The sequence below is a fragment of the Protopterus annectens genome, chromosome 16.part0 (assembly GCF_019279795.1).
Source record: "Protopterus annectens isolate FY-2018-M chromosome 16.part0, PAN1.0, whole genome shotgun sequence".
NCBI classification, from domain to species: Eukaryota; Metazoa; Chordata; order Ceratodontiformes; family Protopteridae; genus Protopterus; species Protopterus annectens.
The window spans coordinates 546,283,864-546,306,581 of NC_056750.1; the positions used below are offsets into that span (position 1 = coordinate 546,283,864).

Sequence of the window (22,718 nt, forward strand, 5' to 3'; positions counted from 1 at the left end):
GAAAAGGACCGACACTCGCGGTCCGCGGTTTCGGCTGAAACCGCGGTTAAGCCAACCGCGAGTGTCTCGGTTTCGGCTGAAACCGAGCAAGCGGTTCTTCCTTCAGCCGAAAACATGCCTTCTACCGAGGCCTCTTCCAACCTGGTGGAATCGGCTTCTGAAATCCAACTTGCAGTTGTGGTTTCTCAGGAATTATCTGACACTATTCCCTTGGATATTTCAACCCCTGCACGTGGAGCTGCTAGGCCTCCTGCAGCCATGTCCATTAAGGCCTTTGCCAGGGCTAAAGCAGCTAAAGCTACAAAATCTGTGCCTGTTAAGACCCCCTCCCACAGGCCCAGCTCCAGTTCCCAAATGCTTTCTCTAGCAGAGGATCTCATTTCTTTAATCCGGGGATCCCAACCTCACCCAGACAGGGCCTCTCACCCACCTCCAGAGAAGAGGCCTAGAGCAGAGCCCCCTGAGCCAGTTTCCACTGATGATTCCTCTGATGATTCAGATAATACAGATCCTCCAGAGGCTCCTTATTCCCCTTATGAAGACTCTGATGCTGAAGAGTCCATCCCTTCTGCCTCTCCGCCTGAGGAATTTTCCTTTGGGGAAACCTTGCATGCTATGAGGGAACAATTTCAGTGGCAGGGCCAAGATTTTTCAGACTCCAGGAAAAGGCTTAGAACCTTTTTGCATTTACCACAACATAGGCCTTTAGCTATTCCTCCAGTTCTTTCTGTTGTAGATGATGCATTTAATGATGCTTGTACTGCTCCTGACTCATTACCTCCGGCCCCTGCTAAGCCCGATAGATTCTACAGGGTCCCGGACACACATCACCATTTATACAAGGCTCCTTTTGCAGATCCCGAGACTATCTCCCAGGGGCCTAAGGCTGTAGCAGCTACCTCTGCCAAAAATCGTCCTCCCCTCTGAAAGGGAATCCAGGTCCTTAGAGAGATGGGGTAAAAAAGTTTACACTTCTGCTATTCTGTCAGCTAGGGCCTTAAACTGTCAATTTCATATGATCCAATATCAGGAATTTATGCTAGACCAGTTAACTAAAAAACTGTCCTCTGATGAACCTTTAGATAGGAAATATGTTCAGGAAATGGTACATAACATTCAGCAAGTTAGTAACCATTTTTTAAAATGTGGCTATGATGCACTGGAGGCTTCCTTTAGATCAGCCATGACTGGCACAGTTATCAGAAGGAATGCATGGTTAAAAGAGCAGGCCTTACCGGACCATGTCAAATCAAAGCTATTAGATGCTCCCATGGACAAGATCAATTTGTTTGGTTCTCCTGCACAACAGGTACTGAAGAAAATGGAAGAGAAGGCAAAATCTGTCCAAACAGTGAAAGATTTCTTACAGGTCCAACCTCCAAGGTTTAGCAGGAATTGGCCCTCCAAAAATTGGTCCTTTCCAGACTCCTCCAAAGCACAGAGAGGCAGGAATAGGCATTCAAGAGGCAGAAACCAATCCAGGGGTGCCTACAGGGGACGCCAGTGGCAGGGTAACAACCAGCGAGGCACAGACGCAGCCACCACCACTGCAAAAGGACAATCACAGTGACTTGGCTCTGGCACCGCCTACCAGGGAACAACTAGAAGCACCCTTAGGCAGAAAGCTAGCTTTATTTTCAAAGAACTGGCATTACATCACAAGAGACAAGTGGATTTTGCAGACTACAGACCAAGGTTACAGGTTTCATTTCCATACTCTACCAGGAAAGAGAGGAATGCCAAACCTACCTCCAAATCAAAAGGAAGAAGCTCTAAAACAAGTAAATCAATTATTAAAAATAAGAGCTGTGGAAAAGGTACCATATATGGAGCAAGGAAAGGGCTTTTACTCCAGACTCTTCCTAGTACCAAGGAAAGAAAGCAAATGGAGACCTATCCTCGATCTGTCCGCTTTAAACACATTCCTCATTGTTCCAAAATTCAAAATGCTGACCCTACAGCAGCTTCTTCCCATGCTGGGCAAGGAGTCTTGGTTGGTTACTCTAGATCTCAAGGAGGCATACCTGCACGTCCCCATACGACCAAATTGCAGAAGATACCTCAGATTTCTTGCAGGATCAGAGCATTATCAATTCTCAGCATTGCCCTTTGGCTTATCTACTGCGCCCAGAGTGTTCACGAAATGCCTGGCATCAGTAATCGCTCATTGCAGGCTTCAGGGAATCCAAATCTACCCTTACCTGGACAATTGCCTGATACAAGCGGACAACAAAAACAAGCTAGCAGAAGACTTGAAAAGAGTCATTTACCTTCTACAAGCCCTGGGATATACAGTCAATATAAAAAAGTCAAGGCCGATACCATCCCAAAAGATAACCTTTTTGGGTGCGGAGCTGGACACATCCAAACAAATGGCATTCCTAACAGTAGAAAAACAGGAGCAACTCCCTCTCTACTTCCTGGCTTTAACAAAGCAAAACCATCTAACAGCAAGAAAAGTCCTACAGGCATTGGGCTTCATGGCATCCTGCATAATATTGGTCCCACATGCCAGACTGCACATGAGAAAGCTACAGTGGTACCTAAAGAATTTATGGTCTCAGCACAAGCACTGCCTAGAAACTCGCATTCCAATAATTCCATGCCTGAAGCAAGAATTCCACTGGTGGGCTCAGGCCTGTCAATCAAACGAAGGATTGCCCTTCCGCAGCACTCGACCAAACCATCACAACGGACGCCTCAGACCTCGGTTGGGGGGCCCACATGATGGACAAATGCATACAAGGTTTATGGACTCGAGCAATTGCACCTACACATAAACCTAAAGGAGATGCTGGCAGTAAAACTGGCAATTCAGGCTTTCAAACCATTTCTTCGACAAGGCCAACTGATGATAAGGACAGACAACACCACAGTTATGTGGTACATCAACAAGCAGGGAGGCACACATTCGTACCCTCTATGCCGGATGGCCCTGGACCTCTGGAATGTGGCCCTGAGTTACAACATTCAGTTACAAGCAATTTTTGTACCAGGAAAAGAAAACACTCTAGCAGACATACTAAGCAGGACTACCACGGATGCCCACGAATGGATGCTGCATCTGGACATCTTCAAAACCATAACAAGAAAATGGGGTCTCCCAGAAATAGACTTATTTGCAACCCCACACAATCACCATTTAAAGAAATTCTGCACCAGGACGTACCATCCACTGGCATGGAAGGTGGACTCCCTATCCTTCAGTTGGAAAAATCTGACAGCATATGCATTCCCACCACTTCCTTTGATGCACAAGGTGCTATTGAAGATCAAAGAGGACCGTCCAAGGATCATTCTGATAACTCCAGATTGGCCAAGGCAACATTGGTACCCATTACTGAGGAGCATGTCTCGGGAACAGATGTGGCCCTTACCTCTAGTTCCCTTGCTGTTAACTCAGAACAACTACAACACCCTGCATCCAAACCTGAAAACTCTGCAGCTGACTGCCTGGAACATTGCATAAGACAAATTAACCCAAATTTATCCCAAAGGGTTAAGGACATTATCTTGGAAGCTCGCAGACCTTCAACAAGGAAAACCTATTCAGCAAAATGGAAAAGATATCTCATTTGGAGTACTGCTAAAGGGGAAGATGTGTCACTGGTAAACATAGCCAACATCTTGGAATACTTGGCAGAGCTATTCCACAAAGGCCTGTCGTACTCTTCCATTAAGATTCATGCATCAGCTATTTCAGCAGAATACGACTTGGATCCTCCAGTCTTCTCACATCCTCTGCTCAGGCAGTTTCTCAGAGGAATTAAAAATGTAAAGCCTCCTCGGAAGCCACCATTACCTGCATGGGACTTGAACTTTGTGCTAGAAAAATTGACACTTCCTCCTTTCGAACCAGCAGCAACAGCAGAATTGCAATACTTATCATGGAAAACTGCTTTCCTGCTGGCAATCACTTCAGCAAGAAGGGTTTCTGAGCTACAGGCATTAATGGCAGTAAAGCCCTTTCTGATCTTCCATCAAGATAGAGTGTCCATGAGAACAAATCCTACTTTTATGCCTAAGGTGGTCTCCAGAGTATCTTTAAGTCAGGCTATCCACCTACCTACATTCTTCCCCAATCCACAGAACAGGGGAGAAAGACTGTTGCATACCTTGGATGTACACAGACAATTACGCTACTACCTGGACAGGACCAAGAGCAATAGAAAAACTGACCAGCTACTGGTAGCATATGCAGCAGGAATGGAAGGAAAAGCAATTTCAAAACAGACAATATCTAAGTGGATAGGAAATTGCATTAGATTTTGTTACTCCTACCATGGAAAGAAAACTCCAGAAAACATCAGGCCTCACTCTACAAGAGCTACAGCCACTACCACAGCTTTTCTACGAGGAGTGGCTACCAAAGACATTTTAGAGGCTGCTACTTGGAGCTCCATGCATACATTTGCCAAGCATTATAATTTACCTTTATACTCTAGATCCCGAGCAGGTTTTGCCACTGCTGTTTTGCAAGGGATCTTAACTACACCATAATTCTCTTTCCTCCTCCCCCAGTTTGGCTATGGTATTCTACCCATTTGTAAGGACTGCAGATGCATCCTTGAAGGACATAGTACAGTTTTGTACCTACCATAAATGTAGATGTCCGATAGGAATGCATCTGCAGTCAGGATTACCCACCCTCCTTCCCCTCTGTGGTACTCCTAGGGTATTTGCCCTCTTATAGCTAGCTGGGGGAATCTATTATGGTGTATTTGTTTGTATATATGTATATACATGCTTATCTTTTGTTTGCTCTCTAATATTTGGAATCATTGGCATTTATCCAAATTTAGTCCTCGTAGAGGGCACCTGGCATCTGGGGCAAGAAACACTGAGGAAAATGGCGTCGGCTGATGCCTTTATACCCGAGTAACTGCAGCTATGACGTCGGGTGAAGTGCGACACCAGCCGAAGCCAGACCCAGACTTTGGAATCCGGCCGACCGAAGGGCTGCCTGACGACAGGACAACCCATTTGTAAGGACTGCAGATGCATTCCTATCGGACATCTACATTTATGGTAGGTACAAAACTGTACTTTTTCTTCAGTGACTTTTGCAGTCAGATCGCTGAATTATCTGACTCAGTTTACAAGGCTTATCCAAAAGGCCAAAAGGGAGGAAGGATGTGGTTCCTTAAATCCCAGAGAGTTTTTCAGGATACACGTGGTGACTCTTCCCCCAGAGGCAGAGGGAGATGTATGAATGGAAGACACCGTCCACATGGCAGAGGGGGTCTGCAAAATCAGGGTGACAGGGATTCTTTCCGTGGTAGGCCCTTTCCATGCTCCTGAAGTGAGCCCCATCTGCCCATCTCTGGAGGCAGTTGGGGGTCAATTATCTTTGTACCTAGAAGCCTGTCTGGAAATAAAAGACAAGTGGGTACAAAGTATCATATCTAGAGGCTACTCCATACTCTTTTCCCTTCCTGTCCCAAACATAAAAAACACCCCAGATGTTCCACCCAGTCAGAGGGATCAGGTAACTCTAGAAATTCAAATGTTGCTAGACAAAACAGTCATACAAAGAGTCCCTGCAGGCCACATAGGATCTGGAACTTACTCAAGATTCTTTTTAGTACCAAAAAGAACAGGGGACTGGAGGCCCATTTTGGATCTCAGCAGATTAAACGAATCTGTAAAAAAATACCAAGTTCCGGATGGTAACACTGCAGTCGATTCTTCCCTTTCTGAAAAAAGACAATTGGATGTGCTCTATAGACCTCCAAGATGCATACTACCACATAAAGATGGACAGACCATCCAGGAATTAGCTGCGCTTCTGGCTGGGAGCCAGTCATTACCAATTTTGAGCTCTGCCCTTTGGTCTCACTACAGTCCCCAGAGTGTTCACCAAGTGTATAGCAGTAGTCACAGCTCATCTGAGACATCTAGGATTCTGAGTGTTTCCATATCTAGACAACAGGCTCCTAACTGCCACCACCAAGCATCTACTACTAGAAACAAGAGACACCACATTACTTCTCTGCTCTCACCTAGGAATCGCAATAAATTTCAAAAAATCTGCCTTGTTGCCATCTCAACATATGTTTATAGGAGCAGATCTAGGCACAACAAACATGATGGCAAAACTTCTTACAGAAAGAATTTTAGTTCTGAGACAGCAAATGTTCAACCTTCTCTCCAAGATCAGAGTACAGGTGAGAACAGTTTTTAAAAGTCTTGAGAACCATATCGGCAGCGATACGTTTAGTTCCATTAGTTTGCATGCACATGAGAATTCTGCAGTAGCTACTATTCACTCAGTGGTTGTTGCAAAAACTACCCATGTCTCACCAAATTCTGTTAACAGTCTTGCAAGAAAGATCTTCGCTGGTGGCTTCACTCTATTCACTTGACATCAGGTCAGCTGTTTTTTCCTCCACAACCTGTAGCCACAGTCACCACGGATGCCTCCCAGTTGGGGGGGGGGGCATTATCTGGGAAGGACAGTCCAAAGCACTTGGCAGGATCACAAGGCCCATTTGCACATCAATATCCTAGAGATAAGAGCAGTGCTTTTGGCATTGCAAACACAACAAGACTCTCTTCCACTGGGAACAATTGCAATACCTACAGACAACATGTCGGATGTCTGCTACATAAACATACAAGGAGGAAAGAGATCCTACCCCTTTGTCAGGAGGCCCTGAGAGAGTGGCAGTGGGCGTCCTCCTCCCAACGCTTTCTGATAGCAATACACATCCCGGGGAAATCCAGTGTGATAGCAGACAAACTCAGCAGAGCAATTGTCATGCCTCACGAGTGGTCCCTAAAACAAGAAGTAGCGGAAATGATCTTACGGAAATGAGGCCAGCTTTGCTGCAACCTTTTTGCCACATCTATGAATGCTAAATGCAGCATCTATTCTGCCCTGATCCCCCTCCGGGGAAGTCAACAAGGGATGCTCTTACACAAGATTGGCCCTCAGGTCTCCTTTATGCCTTTCCTCTGATACCCAAAGTTCTTCAGAAAGCCAGGTCATTGGGAAGCAAGTTGATTCTTGTCAACCCATACTGGCATCATCAAGTTTGGTTCCCCTTCTTTTGGCCTCATCTTCAGGAGAAGCTATGGGTTCTGGACCCAGTTCCAGACCTTCTGACTCATATGTCCAGAACGGTTCACCCTTGTCTTCAAACCCTCAAATTGACAGCTTGGCTGCTCCGATTCCAAATATAGCCAGGCTTCCTGACCTTACTCCTTCTGTCAAACATGTCTTGATTTCTTCTCATAAGACCTTAATGAAAAAAATTATACTTGAGTAAATGGAAAAGATTTTCTTCCTGGGCATTAACTAATCACATTGATCCCTTTTCTGCTCCTATAAGTTCTATCCTCAAATTTCTAACAAAGCTATTTAATGAAGGTGCAGCTGCAGCTACCATCTGTGTCCAGTTAGCAGCAAAATCTGATTTTCATTTAAGTGATTTAGCCCCAAATCTAATGTCTCACAGACTATGCAAAGCCTTCCTGAAAGGCACTAATTTAAGACCACCCATCAAGATCCCTCTACCACCATGGGACCTAAACTTTGTTTTGTCCTGTTTGATTCTTCCCCCCTTTGAACATGCATCATCATGTGATCTAAAGTTCTTGACATGGAAAATAAGTATTTTGATTGCCATTACTTCTGCTAGAAGGATTTCAGAGCTGCAAGCATTATCGATAAAGGCCCCAAACATGCTTTTCCTCAAAGATAGAGTATCCCATCGAACAAACCCACCCTTCCTACCAAAAGTATGCTCAAAGTCTAATTTCTATCAGTCCATAGAATTACCAGTGTTTTTTCCCCAGTTATGGCAGCAAGGCAGAATATATGCTTCATCAACTGGACGTACACAGACAATTACATTTCTAGTTACATAGGACAAAGGACTTCAGAAAATCTGATCAATTATTTGTTTAATTTTCAGATGCAAAGAAAGGTGCTCTTCTATCTAAGGTCACACTTTCAAAATGGCTTTCAGATTGCATTACTTTTATATATAAATCTAACAACAAAGTTCTTGCCTGTAAAGTCAAGGGTCATTCTACGAGAGCCATGGCAACCTCTTCTGCTTTTCATTGTAGACTGACACTTGATACCATTTGTGCTGCTGCGACTTGGGCAAGGCCTCATACCTTTATCACTCTTTACAAAGTAGATTTTTGCCTCCAGGGACAGGGCCTCCTTTGGGTCCACTGTGCTGAAGAATATACTCCGATGAGTCACCCGGAAAACATAGTGCTAGGGACGCTGTTCCAACCAGTAAGAATGAAGGCGAGATAGCAAAATTCACATAAAGAAGTTATGTATTCACCATAATGTTCCATGTGAGTTGTCTGTCTCGCCTTCATTCTTACATCCCACCCTCCTTCCCCTAATCTATGATTCCTGGAGGCCCAAGAGGTTCTTTAATTTGGCAAGTATGTTCTCTGAACTTCTTCTGTGTCTTTACAAAATGTTATAATAGTACCTTAGGTAACTCTGGTTATCATCAGACAAGATCTGGAGAGCTTTACTAGAGCATGATGGGCTAGGGATACAGCCATGAGCCAGTGGAAGACCTCGAGCTTTAGTATATGGCCAAATTGGAAGTGAGGATCGGTTCCAAACCCAACCAATAAGAATGAAGGTGAGATGGACAACTCACATGGAACGTTATGGTGAGTACATAACTTCTTTATTTATTTTTCCTGTGTTTGTATATTTGTAGAGCTTTTATCCCTGGTATTCCGCTGAAAAAGGGCAATAGCTCAGTCGGACTATCCCGTCAAATGTCAACTAAATAAATAAATAGTATAGTTGTGTAAAATCTTACCATAATGGTAGGTGTCCTTCTATTCACTGTTGCAGTATTTAATTCCTCCCTTTTACTCCCTGGTCCTTTCTCTCTTCTGGATGTACTTTTAACTTCTTTTCTTTTCCTTGGACTGGCATTCCTACTAGGGCATTCAGCTCTGAGGATGGTACATCCAGACCTCACTTTTATGCCGTACATATGCGAGGAGTGTATGTGCGATGTATGGCGTACTGTAGGTAGTAAAAGGCTTTGGTATACTGGATGGATGTTTGGCTCCCCTAAGCGGGGAATCCGCCATGTTAAGAATACTGCAACAGTGAAGAGAAGGACATCTGTCTTTATGATAAGATTTTACACAATTATACTTTCTTCCACTGCCCTACTCATAAAATCCAGTTTACTGTATCACATGCTGTCAAGTCCCACCATTAACAGCAGTATTTTCTTACATTCTGTTTCCCTCTGGATCATCATTATTCTATTAATGTTGTCAAACATTTGCCTCCTCTCCACAAAACCACTTTAGACCATATCAGTCAATTTAGCATCACCTTTGCCATTCTTTTAACCATTATGGACATAAACACTTTATCATCATGGTTTAAAAAATTGATATGGGCCTCTATGAAGCTGAATCAGATGGGTCTTTGCCGTCTTTAGGTATTGCAGCCATCACAGCTTTTTTTCCAGGATGTTAGTGGCTCTCCTCCTTTTAAAATACTTTTAAACAAAACCTTCCAGATCTTTATCACTTTTCCCTCCTAGCTTCCAAACTTCCACCAGAATACCATCTACTCCAGGAGACTTTCCTGCAGATTGGTTATACATCACCATTTTTAACTCATCTCCTCGTATTTTAACTGTTACTTGTTGAGCTTCGTCTGCCTCTGACCTTGGTATATTTAAGTCTTCCATGTGTCTCCATTTGTGCTTTTTTTCCTTGATTTCCCTACATCTCTACTTTATACAAATTTTCATAACATTTCTAAAGCATCTCTTAATACCTCCACAAGATCTCTGTTTGTTTTTCTTGTTAGTCTCCCTAAGTCTGGTAACAACTTTTTCTCCATTCTGTTGCCCTAGTCGTTCTACCAAATGTTTTTGTGTTGTGGAGTGGCTATCAAAAACCAATTTCTTAACAGCAGTCTTTCTAAACTCATACATATTATCAAAGTACTCCCATATTTTTTCTTTAGCGCTCTGCATTTGCACCTCTTCTTGTTCTGTGAGATTTCTCTTATTTTGTAATATTTTAACCTTTGTAGTAGTACAGATGTATCTTGGATGTAGCTCAACATGCAAGTAATCTCTCTCAGCACCACAGAACACTACTTCTTCTTCTTTCGGCTAATTCCCAGTTAGGGGTCGCCACAGCGGATCACCTGTCCGCTCATGATTGGCAGTGGAGTTTTACAGTGTCGAGTTGCCAGCCCGGCACCCAACCTTCCACAGAAGGCGAACACACCACACACACACACACACACACACACACACACACACACACACACACACACACACACACACACACACACACACACACTCATGCCTAGGGCCAATTTAGAGTGTCCAATCCACCTACAGCATGTCTTTGGGATGTGGGAGGAAACCAGAGCACCCGGAGGAAACCCACGTGACCACAGGGAGGACATGCAGACTCTGCACAGAAGGCACCCCAGCCGAGAATCGAACCGGAGAACCTCTTGCTGTGAGGCAGCAATGCTAACCGCTGCACCACCATGGCCACCCTAGCACCACAGAACACTAAATAGTGAAAAGAAAAAATGTTTTTTTTTTTTTGGACAATTTCTTGGGAAGTTATTTTTGATTTGGCAATGAAAGGTCTGTGGCTTTAGAAAATCTGTAATGCCTGAAGCTAATGCCTACATTCTCCACCAATTTGGAATGTAAAGTGGCTGACACTTTGGCATTTTTTTAAAAACAGATTTATTAAAGTAAAACAAAAGAGTCTGGACTGACTTCGCAAAGCTAATGTCTGCATTCTTCACCAGTGTGGAATGTAAAGCACTTGACATCTTTTGGCTTTTCATAAATACTGTTTTATTAATGTAAAATAACAATCTGTACTGGCTTCACCCAACAAAGTTTTGTAATGTTAGACAGTTTTGCAGAACATAAAAATCTTTTAAAAGTCTTTGCTCAATATTTCTGTGGCACAAACAAAGGTTTCAGTGGTCTCAGTTTAAAATAATATTAGTGTTGTGGTGGTGAATAAAAAAAATGGAGTACATTCTCTTTTTCCTGATCAGACATAAAGATCACTAGAATTTCTTCTGGTTCACCTGTCCCTCAGACTGGTCTCATTCAGACCAGCTACTCTAATCTTCACACACAAACCCTTTCAGATTTTTCTAGAACTTTGATCTTTTATTACTTCTGTTAATGTGTCTTATCTACTTGCCAAACATACTTCTTCTCACTATCTTTTAAATTCCCTGAGGTTGCACATGAGGATTGTTTTGCACAGTACAAGCATTTTTCCTCTTAAATGGGTGAGTACAAATGTCACTATGTTACTTCATTTTGAACAGTGCTAGCAGTGCCTTTCCCACAGCATTATACACTAAAAAAAAATCAGTTTTTGCACATATTTAAATGGGAAAGCACCACACTGTGTTACATTATGTCTGTATCTGTGTGTCTTTGTACGTGTGCTTATCTGTGTGTGTATGTGTGAGCATCTCTGTAGGTATGTAGACTGTGTGTCTTTGTGTGCCCCCTAATCTGGGCAGGGAAGGCTGACTAGGAAAGAGCTGCGAACTGCAGTGGCTGTGCTCTACTTAGCCACCCATTTTCAGTAGCCACTAGGGTAAGTAAAGTATGCAAGTTGTCTGTGTGTATATATGTGTCACTCTATGCTAAGTTGAGTGTGTGTGTGGGTCTGTTGGGGTTTCTGAATGTGTGGTCGGCTAATTACCAACACTACTTAGTAACACAAGATGGTTGGGAACTCATCTGAGCAGGTGTTTCAGCTGATCAGTTCATTGGTGTGTAATCATGCTAATTTTATTTTAGTGTAATCCAGCAACATGTAATTTGTACATCTGTGAGTCAGATTAATTCAGAGAAGTGCAGATTACCATTCCTGTACAGGAGAGTGTGCTTTTGCTAGTAAAGTTTGCGAATCACAGCTACTCATTTCTAGTCATAATAGAATGCTGTGAAGTGCTCTTGCATTATTGATGAGGAAAATTTATTCTGAATTTGTGTTGTTCTGGTTTAAATAAAAATACTTTATTTATAAAAAATGTTTTACCTGTGGACACGTGCAGAACTGATAAGTGGTCAAATGCCCGCACATTTATAAAAGACTACAGCATGTCTCTGTGTGCTTTGCCCAACCCTAAGTAATAATGTTACAACAGTCATCCCTGAAGAGAGAGGTACATCATTTTTGAGGTACTCACTGTAATGGGTTAGGGAGACTTATGTAGCAATATAAACACTGGACATCTTCTCCCCCAACCCTATTTGGATTTGAATTTAAATGTTATAACCTACTTGCCTTTTATGTGTAGAGCTAAGATGTGGTTATTTTGTTAATAGTAATTATTATAAATATATCATTGTTACAGACAAATTCTTCAAAAGTTATAAGATGCCTCTGTGACTGAAAAATTGTAGCTGTTGTCAACACTGGGTGCTGTGACAAAAAAATCTCTTTCGTAATCTAGAGTTAAAATGCTTTAGTTCAGAGGTCCATGGGTGGGCTATGCTTTGTGATGAGAATAAAAATGAATGTGATAGTGTTCAATCTCGCCGTTTGTTCTTACACATGGGTTCGGAGCCGATCCTCGGCTCCGTGTCGGCCGCTTGCAAGCTCTGCATCGAGAAGAAGCTCGAGACAATCTAATACCCACAATCCCCCTCTGCCTTTACCTCAGATCTAGTTTGCCGCTACTGCGTTCGCATCGCTGGGAGCTAGCTCGAGCATCTTGAGATAAGATATAACTTTATTTTGTTATATTTTAGAGAAAATTTGTTCTAATAGTAACTTTTGATATACTGAGTGTATGTGTGTGTGAGTAGGTAGAATTTCTCGGTACCGTTAAGTTTATTAACTGCTTAGAGTTTTTCGGGGCCTACCAACCCTACTTAAATTTGACAACCGGACTTGACATTAAAATCGGATTTGACTTTTTCCACCGGATTTGACTCTTATACTGGACTTGACTTTTATCTTACTTGTAAAATGTCTGATAAAGTTAAATCAGGCTTTAAGCGTTGTCAGTGTGGCCAAAAAATGTCAGTTACTGACAACCATAGTCTCCACTTACACGAGGACTGTTCAATTTGTCACTCTTTTAGTGGGAGGGTCATGACAGATAGGCGCAGGAAACTCATGGACAGAGGATTATTAAAACCTTCCTTTCAGGAGGCTCTGGATGCTTCAGACCAGGCATCAAAATCCTCGAAGGAATCAAAGACGTCGGAGCCCAAGTCATCGGCTCCAAGCTCTTCGGGTAAAGTTAGATCACCGGTTCCACAGACTTCGGGGCCGAGTGTTCAACTGGTGTCGGTTCCTGAGCCTCGAGTCTTGGAACCGGTGATGGAGCTCCCTCCATCGACTTTATTGAGGTCGGCTCCGTCTTCGGTTCCTTCGACCCGTTCTTCTTCCAAGCTATCCGATGTCGATGTGGATCGTGTGGTGCAGAAGTTATTGGAGCATTCGGCCCTGTCCAAACTTATTTCAGTTTCCACCCAGTTGGTGTCGAAACTTGAAGGCCTCCCATTGTCTCCATCCATTCCTCCTCCGAGACCTGTCCAGTCTTTGGAGCCGGAGGAGGTTGATCTTCTGATTGTGGAGCCCTCGGGTCCAGAACCGTCTTTTTCTCGGTCTGTTCCTCTCACCTCGACTCCGTCGGACCCGGTACCGGAGTCTCGGAGCCGACGATCTGTCCTTGGTTCCGGGGCCGAGTCGAACCGGCGTTCGGTTCCGACTCTTCCCTCGGGCCTCGGCGGATCGATTCGGCTCCGTCCTCGGGTCGATGCCTTCGTGCCTGTTTCGGGATTCTTCCCATTTCTTCGAGCCGGGAGATTCTTCGATTCGGGACCCGGGGGCTTTCGACCTAATGAGGAAGGTGTTGTCTACCCAGACAACCACATCAGTGGAAGCAACCTCTCCTCCCCATAAAGGGCCGTTATCCTCCTCTGCACCCACGGCCACATCCAAGCGTCGAGCACCAGTGTCTCAGCCACCCCTGGAGGGTGCCCCCTCTTCCTCGGAGGCTTCTTCGGATGCTCCCCACGAAGAAGTCCCTAGGAAAAGATTGTGTAAGAGGAGACACTTGGATTCTCCACAAGAATCCTTGACATCCGATACTGACTTAGATGAGTCAGAAGGGTCCCCTAAGTCACCTTCAGAAGATGTCTCTTTTCGGACATATTGGAGATCCTGAAACAGAGAGGTGACTGGCAGTCCCTCCCCCCTTCTGAGGATGAGTCAGTTTTGCTGAAGGCATTCGGTGCTCGCCCTTCTTCCTCCTGGGTCACTCCGGCCTTTGACGAATTAATGGAACTTATTGCTCAAGGGCGGGAGGCTCCTGACACAGTGGAACCAGTCCCAAGGAAACCCAATAAGTATATCACTGCACCCCAGGACAAGACTTACTTAACAAAAGGAGTTCCAGTGGACGCTATGGTGGTGGCAGCGGCCACGAAAAAGGAGATGTCGGAATCTTCCTCATCTGTCCATCCCCCTAATAAAGATTCTAGGACTATGGACAGGTATGGGAAGCGCATTTTAGTTCAGCGGCTTTTTCCATGCGATCCCTGAACTATTTGACCCACTTTACACGACTACAGAGGGATCTAGTCAAAGAGTTGGGAGATACCCTCCAGGGTACTACAGATGCTGCTGTCTCAGAGAAAGTGACAGCGCAACTTAATACCCTTACATCCATTGTGAACTCGTCCATGAGGCTGATCTCTTACGCAGCCGAAGGTTCGAGTAGGGCAGCAGCTTCAGCGATTGCTCTTCGCAGACAATCCTGGATGCGCTTATGTTCATTTGCGGAAGCCTTCAAGTCTTCCTTTGCTAACGCCCCATTTGACGGTGCCACTCTCTTTGGCCCCAAAGTAAAGGAGACCCTTACCCGGTGTGAACAGGAGGGAAAGACTCTGTCTGCTGTCTGAGTCCGTTCTTCCACCCCAACCAGACCGTACCCCAAAGGGCAACGTGGTGGAAAAATGTGGTTTCGAAAACCCCAAGGATCTTTCCCAGGCACACAGGGTGATGCCCCTTCTAGAGGCAGAGGAGGGGGCAGAGGTGGAAGACGCCGCCCTGGCGGCAGAGGGGGTCCGCAGAATCAAGGTGACAGGGATACACTCTCTGGTAAACCTTTCCAGCACTCCTGAGAGGAGGCCCGACTGTCCTGCTCTGGAGGCAGTCGGGGTCGCTTAGCTTTATACCCTCAGGCCTGGCAAAACATAACTACAGACAAGTGGGTAAAAGCGTGGTTACCAGAGGTTACAACATACCCTTTCTATCCCATCCCATTCCAAAGAAAAGACTCCCAGATGTACCGCCCCATCTGCGAGAGCCAGCAGCTATAGAAATTTCAAAGCTGCTAGAAAAAGAGTCATCCAACCAGTCCCAGCGGACCAGCAAGGATTCGGGACTTACTCAAGGTTCTTTTAGTTCCAAAGAAAACAGGGGACTGGAGGCCCATTCTGGACCTAAGCGACCTCAATACCTTCGTCAAGAAAGAAAAGTTCGAATGGTCACGCTTCAATCGATCCTTCCATTCTTACAGAAGGACGACTGGATGTGCTCAATAGATCTGAAGGATGCATACTACCACATCAAAATGGCCAGGGCATCCAGAGATCATTTGCGCTTCCGGCTGGGGCCAGTCACTTTCAATTTGAGCCCTGCCCTTTGGTCTGACCTCAGCCCCCAGGGTCTTCACCAAATGCATGGCAGTGGTAGCGTCTCACTTGAGACGCCAAGGATTCCAGGTGTTTCCGTATCTGGACGACTGGCTCCTTTCTGCCACCACCCAGCGTCAACTAGTACAGGCCAGAGACTATACTCTTCAACTGTGTGTTCACCTAGGAATTTCCGTAAACTTCGGAAAATCCTTACTTCAGCCATCACAGAGTATCTTGTTCATAGGAGCGGAATTAAACACACATCAGTTAATTCTAAGACTTCCTCCAGAAAGGATACTTTCACTTCAGACTCACATACGCCTTCTTCTCTTGTCCAGGAAATCCCCAGCAAAACTGGTACTGAAGGTTTTGGGACTCATGTCAGCTTCTCTTATTGCAATACCCTTGGGAAGGCTGCACATGAGAGTCCTACAATGGCTACTGTTTGCACAATGGTCGGTGCAACAACTACCACTAACACACGAGATTCTTATAACGAACACATGCAAAACGCACCTAAACTGGTGGCTTCAACGTGCAACCTTTCCAAGGGAGACCATTTGTGCTACCCACACCTACAGTTACGGTGACCACGGACGCTTCCCTGATAGGGTGGGGGGGCATCTTTCAGGGACAGACAGTCCAAGGCGAATGGACCAATTTGGAGTACAATCTGCACATCAATGTTCTAGAGTTGAGGGCAGTGTTTCTAGCGTTGCAACACTTTGCTCCCCTTCTTCCTCTGGGAACTATTGCAGTTCAGACGGACAACATGTCGGTAGTCTGGTACATAAACAAACAAGGGGGAACCAAGTCCTATCAGCTATGCAGAGAGGCCATGAGAATCTGGCAATGGGCGGAGTCCACGGGTCGCTTTCTAATAGCAACGCACATCCCGGGGTCATCCAACGTCATAGCCGACAGGCTAAGCAGAGCAATTCTGTTACCGCACGAGTGGTCCCTAAAACAGTCAGTTGCGAAAAAGATTTTTCGCACGTGGGGCCAGCCTTCCTGCGATCTGTTTGCGTCTCCAATGAACGCCAAATGCGGGAGCTACTTTGCCCTATTACCCCTCCAGGGAAGTCCCCAGGACGCACTGATTTACGATTGGCCCCGGGACTCCTGTACGCATTTCCTCCATTTCCCCTGATATCAAAGTTTCTCCAGAAAGCCAGAAACCTACACAGGACAATAATCCTCATTGCCCCATTCTGGCCTCGTCAAATTTGGTTTCCCTTCCTGAAGACACACTGCATTCGGGGACCCTGGATCCTGGACCCAGAGCCAGATCTATTGACTCACTCGTAAGGGGCTCCCCATCCCGCGCTCGTCCCTCCATCTAGCAGCTTGGCTGCTCCAATTCCCAACTTAGCCAGGTCTGATCTTCTTTCGCCTGCAGTTCAGAATATATTAGTGGCTTCTCATAAAGCTTCCACTACTAAAACATATTCTAGTAAATGGAAGCGATTTGTATTCTGGGCGAATACACAGCAAGTGGATCCTTTATAGCTCCTTTGAATAAAATATTAGAGTTTTTAACAGACTTGTTCCATCAGGGTGCTTCTCCTGCCACATTAAGAGTTCAATTGGCTTCCATTTCTAATTTCCATATGGAAGAATGTGGGGCCCCTGTTATGGCCCACAGACTTTGTAAAGCCTTTTTAAAAGGGGTTTTTCATATTAGACCACCAATTAGATCTCCTACGTCACCTTGGAGTCTAAACTTATTGTTATCTAAATTAATGTTGCCCCCCTTTGAACCAGCCTCCTCTTGCCCATTGAAATTTTTGTCTTGGAAGACTCTCTTTTTGGTAGCCATTACATCCGCCAGGCGAGTATCTGAACTTCAAGCTCTCTCCATTAAGCACCCTTATTTGATCTTTCACTCTGACAGAGTTTCTCTTGAACTAATTCATCCTTCCTTCCTAAAGTTTGTTCTATTAATAATATTAATCAGTCCATTGAATTACCCACCTTCTTCAAGAATCACTCCAACAAAATGGAGTATATGTTGCACAAATTAGATGTTCACAGACAGCTAAGGTTTTACTTGGATAGAACAAAAGATCACAGAAAACTGATCAACTTTTTGTGGCCTTTGCTGATAACAGGAAAGGAGTAGCGGTTACCAAAAGAACTCTTTCTAAGTGGTTAACGGATTGTATAATCTATGTCTATGATTCTTCAAATCAAACTCTTTTGCACAAACCCAAAGGACATTCCACAAGATCAGTGTCTACATCCCTGGCTCATGCAGCCCGCCTACCACTAGACGCTATTTGTGCGGCTGCTACTTGGTCTAAGCCACATACATTCATTTCTCATTATAAGGTAGACAAGGTTTCTAGGGACAGGGCAACCTTTGGTTCCACTGTGCTCAAGAACGTCCTTCCGTGAGTTCCTCAGGAACAAGGAGCTAGGGCACTACCATGTGTAAGAACAACGGCGAGATTGAACACTATCACATATAGAAGTTATGTCCTTACCATAACGCTCCATGTGGAGTGTTCATCTCGCTTTGTTCTTACATTCCCACCCTCCCCCTTAGGAAGAACGCTCAGTTTTGGTGCCTGGCCTGGGGCATTCTGCTTCTGCTTTGCAGTTGTTGTGTATATAGTTGACATGTATATATATGTGGATGTGTCTATATATATATATATATAGACTCTTAGTTCTGTGCATATGTGATGTAAGCATGAGTGTGCTCTCTCTGGAGACTGGTTTGCTTGCAAACTAGATCTGAGGTAAAGGCAGAGGGGGATTGTGGGTATTAGATTGTCTCGAGCTTCTTCTCGATGCAGAGCTTGCAAGCGGCCGACACGGAGCCGAGGATCGGCTCCGAACCCATGTGTAAGAACAAAGGCGAGATGAACACTCCACATGGAACGTTATGGTAAGGACATAACTTCTATTTCTGCCTCTCCCACCTTAATGTTGTGCATTTTATATGATGCAAAATATGTCCTTTTTTCTGTGTAGGTAAATGTAATCAAAAGTTAAAAGAACATGTAAGTGGACATTATTCATTCAAAATAAAGTATATGACCAATGCCTTTGTGACTTTCATTTTAGTCTTCTAGAAACTCTTTAAAGTAACAAGAAAAGAGGTAATCTAATAACTATCACTTATAAACAAGAATATTATTGGATTACATATTTAGAGCTAATAAACATCCTGTATAAATGGGAGCTACAATTTAAACCTAGTTTGAATAATAGAGCTGTTAGACACGGACTTTATTTTTTTTTTTGGATTACTTGCTATGTACTGATCCATGTGACTGCAGTGTTTCTGGTCTTAATTACCTGAAGAAGCATGTTGGTGTGAAAGCTTGTAGATTTGAATATTTAATAAAATGTCTTTCATCTTGGTTTCCCACATTTCAAAGACATCCAGTAGGTGGACTGGACACTCTAAATTGGGCATAGGTGTGAGTGCACGTGCGAGTGTGTGGTATGGAAGAAAAGTAGTGGCAGGGCTGGCCACCTGTCAGCGTGAACTTTGGCTCTAGATGATTGTCATTGTTGAAGTGACACCCCTTCCCCCTGTGCAGAAATGCTATGGTTTCCCATAGCTGGATACTTATATATATGTGTGCGTGTGTGTGTGTGTGTGTGTGTGTGTGTGTGTGTGTGTGTGTGTGTGTGTGTGTGTGTGTATATATATATATATATATATATATATATATATATATATATATATATATATATATATATATGGGTCCCCTTCAGTCGATCGAATGTTTACAAGTTCGAACGACATATGGCCGACGCCATATGTTCAGACTTGTAAAAGTTCGATTGGACTGAATGGAGATCTCCTTACAGAGTGGAAAGGGAAGATTTCCCATTTCCGCAATGTAGTGCGATCTCAGAGTTGGTATATTTAAGTAAGAGGGGTGTGGTGGGTGCAGTGGGCAGAGCCCCACTGCTATAGACATTTAGGTTTGTGTTATTTTGTTTTATGTGTTTTTATTTCAGTGTTCGAACTTTTATGAGTTCGAACATATGGTCTCGGCCATATGTGGTTCGAACTTGTAAAAGTAGTGAAGTAGATCCATATATATATATATATATATATATATATATATATATATATATATATATATATATATATATATAGGTCCCCTACAAAATACTGAACGCTCAGAATCCCGACACCCAAATTACAGAGACCAGAAACCCGATACCCCACATTACCGAAAGACTAGAAGCGTGAAATTCAAAATCCCGATGTTAAGGGATATTGAATTAGCGCTTCTGGTGTTGCGGTTCAGGTAAGTATCTGTGTGTAAGTGTGTTTGTGAGGTACTTTAGTGTGTGTTAGTGTGTGTTGTGACTGTGGTGTGTGAGGGACTGTAATGTGTGGGTGTGAGTTTGTCTTGTGTGTGTGTTTGTGCGATCTCTGAGTTAGAATATTAAAGTAGGGAGGTGTGGGGGGTGCAGGGGGGCTTGCCCCCCTTCTTAACTATAGTGTAGGATTATTTGTTTGGGTTTGGGGGGACACTATGTGTATGTGTGTTGGTTGTTTGCGATTTTGAATTTTGCGCTTGTGGTCTGTCAGTCTTCTCGTCTTTAGGGTATTTGGTCTCGGGATTACGGGCATCGGTCTTGTGGGTTTTCGGTCTTACCCATATGTGTGTGTGTGTGTGTGTGTGTGTATATATATATAAGGGTTTTATTTACATAAGTTTCAGCTATTTTTGGATAAGTTAATTTACATTATTAACTGTCTTTCAAGACAGAAAATTTCCCCTTACTTGAGTAGAGAGACTTATGTATACTATAAGGTACTGCACTAAGTCTGTTAGTACAATTTGTGTCACTAGTATTTAATCACATCACTATCAACAGTATCTGCATTGATCTTCAGTATTTACATTTGGCACATATAGAATGTTACAGTCAGTTAGATTTCAAAATAAAAAAGAAGACATACACAGTTTTGATTATTTTGCATCCCTAGTAAAGATGGCACATTTTCTTGTGCTTATGTTATAAATACCAGTGGCATTAACAGGTTTGCAGACAAAATGAAAAAGACATAGGACATAAACTTTACCCAGCATGCACAGCAGTCTGTGATAGGTAGTCAGAAGTGCTGACGTAATTGGTGTACCAGCTTTAACAGTTAAAATGTTACCAGCTCCATAATTCTGATAATTTTACAGATAATGAAACTAGCTATTTACAGTGTAATAGTAATGTAACATGTGTGATGGATCAGAACATGAGACTTGACTATAACAGCTCTTAATGTTGTACATAGTAAAACTTGCTGGGACCTGTGATCTCATACAGGTGCAAAACAAGGTTGCCTTTGTTTCCCTGACTTTGGATGGTAATGAGCATGTACTATATATAATATTTTAATTACATATAATGTAACAAAAAGCAGTAAATCACATCTCAAACAAATTCAAAAACTGCCAGGGTTTCATGACTCTGGATGTACTTATATAGTTCAATATTTACATGCATCTTATTCTGTTTTTGTTCTCGGAACCTACAGAAAAATGGAAGAAACTGTCAGATCCAACTACTTTAGATCCGAAGACCTTCGGCTAATCCTCAGATCCACAACATTCCTCATATCCGACCAGTTCAGCCCATGCTGTTGGCTGTCCTGCTCCATCCAACTCCTTCTCGGATCCTAAACTCATGGATCCGACTAGCAGAGGTTGCACAGCTGATTCATGCTAGATGTTCTTCATTCCACATTGCTGCAGTCCTAACTATTGGGGTAGTCCGCTGTCCAGTCGGCCCGAATACCAAAGGGTCATGGCGCCATATCCTCAGTCTTTTTGCCGCATGGTCCGTGCAGGTTGGCATTCTGAAATTTTCTGAAGTCGGAGTTTCAGACCGAATCAAAGTTTTTTCTTGCCTCAGTATTTAACCGGATGTCAGAAAAAGTGAATAACTGTATTTCTTGTGGGAAACAGATACCTCATAGGGATTACCATACCTTGTGTATACCTTGTTTAGGGCCTGAGCACGGCGTTGTTGGATGCCGCTCTTGTGCTAGATTTAACAAACGCACTATTAAGAGAAGGTTAGACTGTGCCAGGTTAGTGTTTGGGAAAAATGCCGCCGGATGCTCGACGCCCGCTTGCAAAAAAGCGCAGGACAAAACAGCGAAGCCTAGGGTTGATGAACCGGCAGTCCTGGACGTCGGTTCTTTAGAACAGTGGAGCCAGAGGTTTTGCCAGGAGTTTCTTTGGAGTCTCAGGCAGAGACTTTACTGTTACAGGATGTGCCTTCTCAGGAGGTAGACCAGGCTGTGGGGGCTCCTCAGGTAACTGTTCTTCCCTCTCTTCCCAAGGTAGTTAGAGCCTCTCCTTCTGTTTCCAAAACTTCTTTGAGAGGTAGGCCAAGTTTAGCTTCAGTGGGGGCTTCTCCTAGCACTTCAGGTTCTGTGCCTAAGAAACATATGCTTAAAATGGCAGAAGATTTGATTACTATGATTAGAGGTTCTATGCCCCTCCTGATAAGAGGCCTAGGGTGGAACCTGAGTTTGAGAGTTTTGAACAGTGTTCAGAGGCTTCTGAGTCTTCTGCGGAAGACTTGCAGGAGTATCCTCCTTATTCTGATTCTGATGTGGATGATTCCACTCCTACAGCTTCTCCTCCTGAGGATTTCTCATTTTCAGAGACCCTGCATTCCATGAGGGAGCACTTTAAATGGGAAGGCCAAGATTACTCTGATTCCAGGAAAAGGCTTAGGGAATTCTTGTTTTACCCCAGCATAGGCCCTTAGCTATACCTCCTGTGTTGAATGTGGTGGAAGATAGTTTTGGAGAGGCTTCCCTGAACCCTGGTTCTTTGCCTCCTGCTCCTGTTAAACCTGATAGGTACTATAGGGTGCCTGAAGCTCATAAGTATCTTTTAAGAGTCCTAGGGCAGACCCGAAACTGTTTCTCAGGGACCTAAAGGTGTTAAGGCCTCTGTTGTTAAAAACCCTGTTCCCACTGATAAAGAGGCAAGGGCTTTGGATAGATGGGGAAAGAAAGTGTATACTTCTTCCACTTTAGCCATGAGG

General features: G+C 43.9%; 1 protein-coding gene across 1 annotated transcript in view; it reads left to right on the forward strand.

The window, feature by feature from the left end:
• The window catches only part of FNBP1 (formin binding protein 1), a 2,646,599-nt gene that overhangs the window by 1,135,837 nt on the left and 1,488,044 nt on the right, over nt 1-22,718 (forward strand). The window lies entirely within an intron of this gene.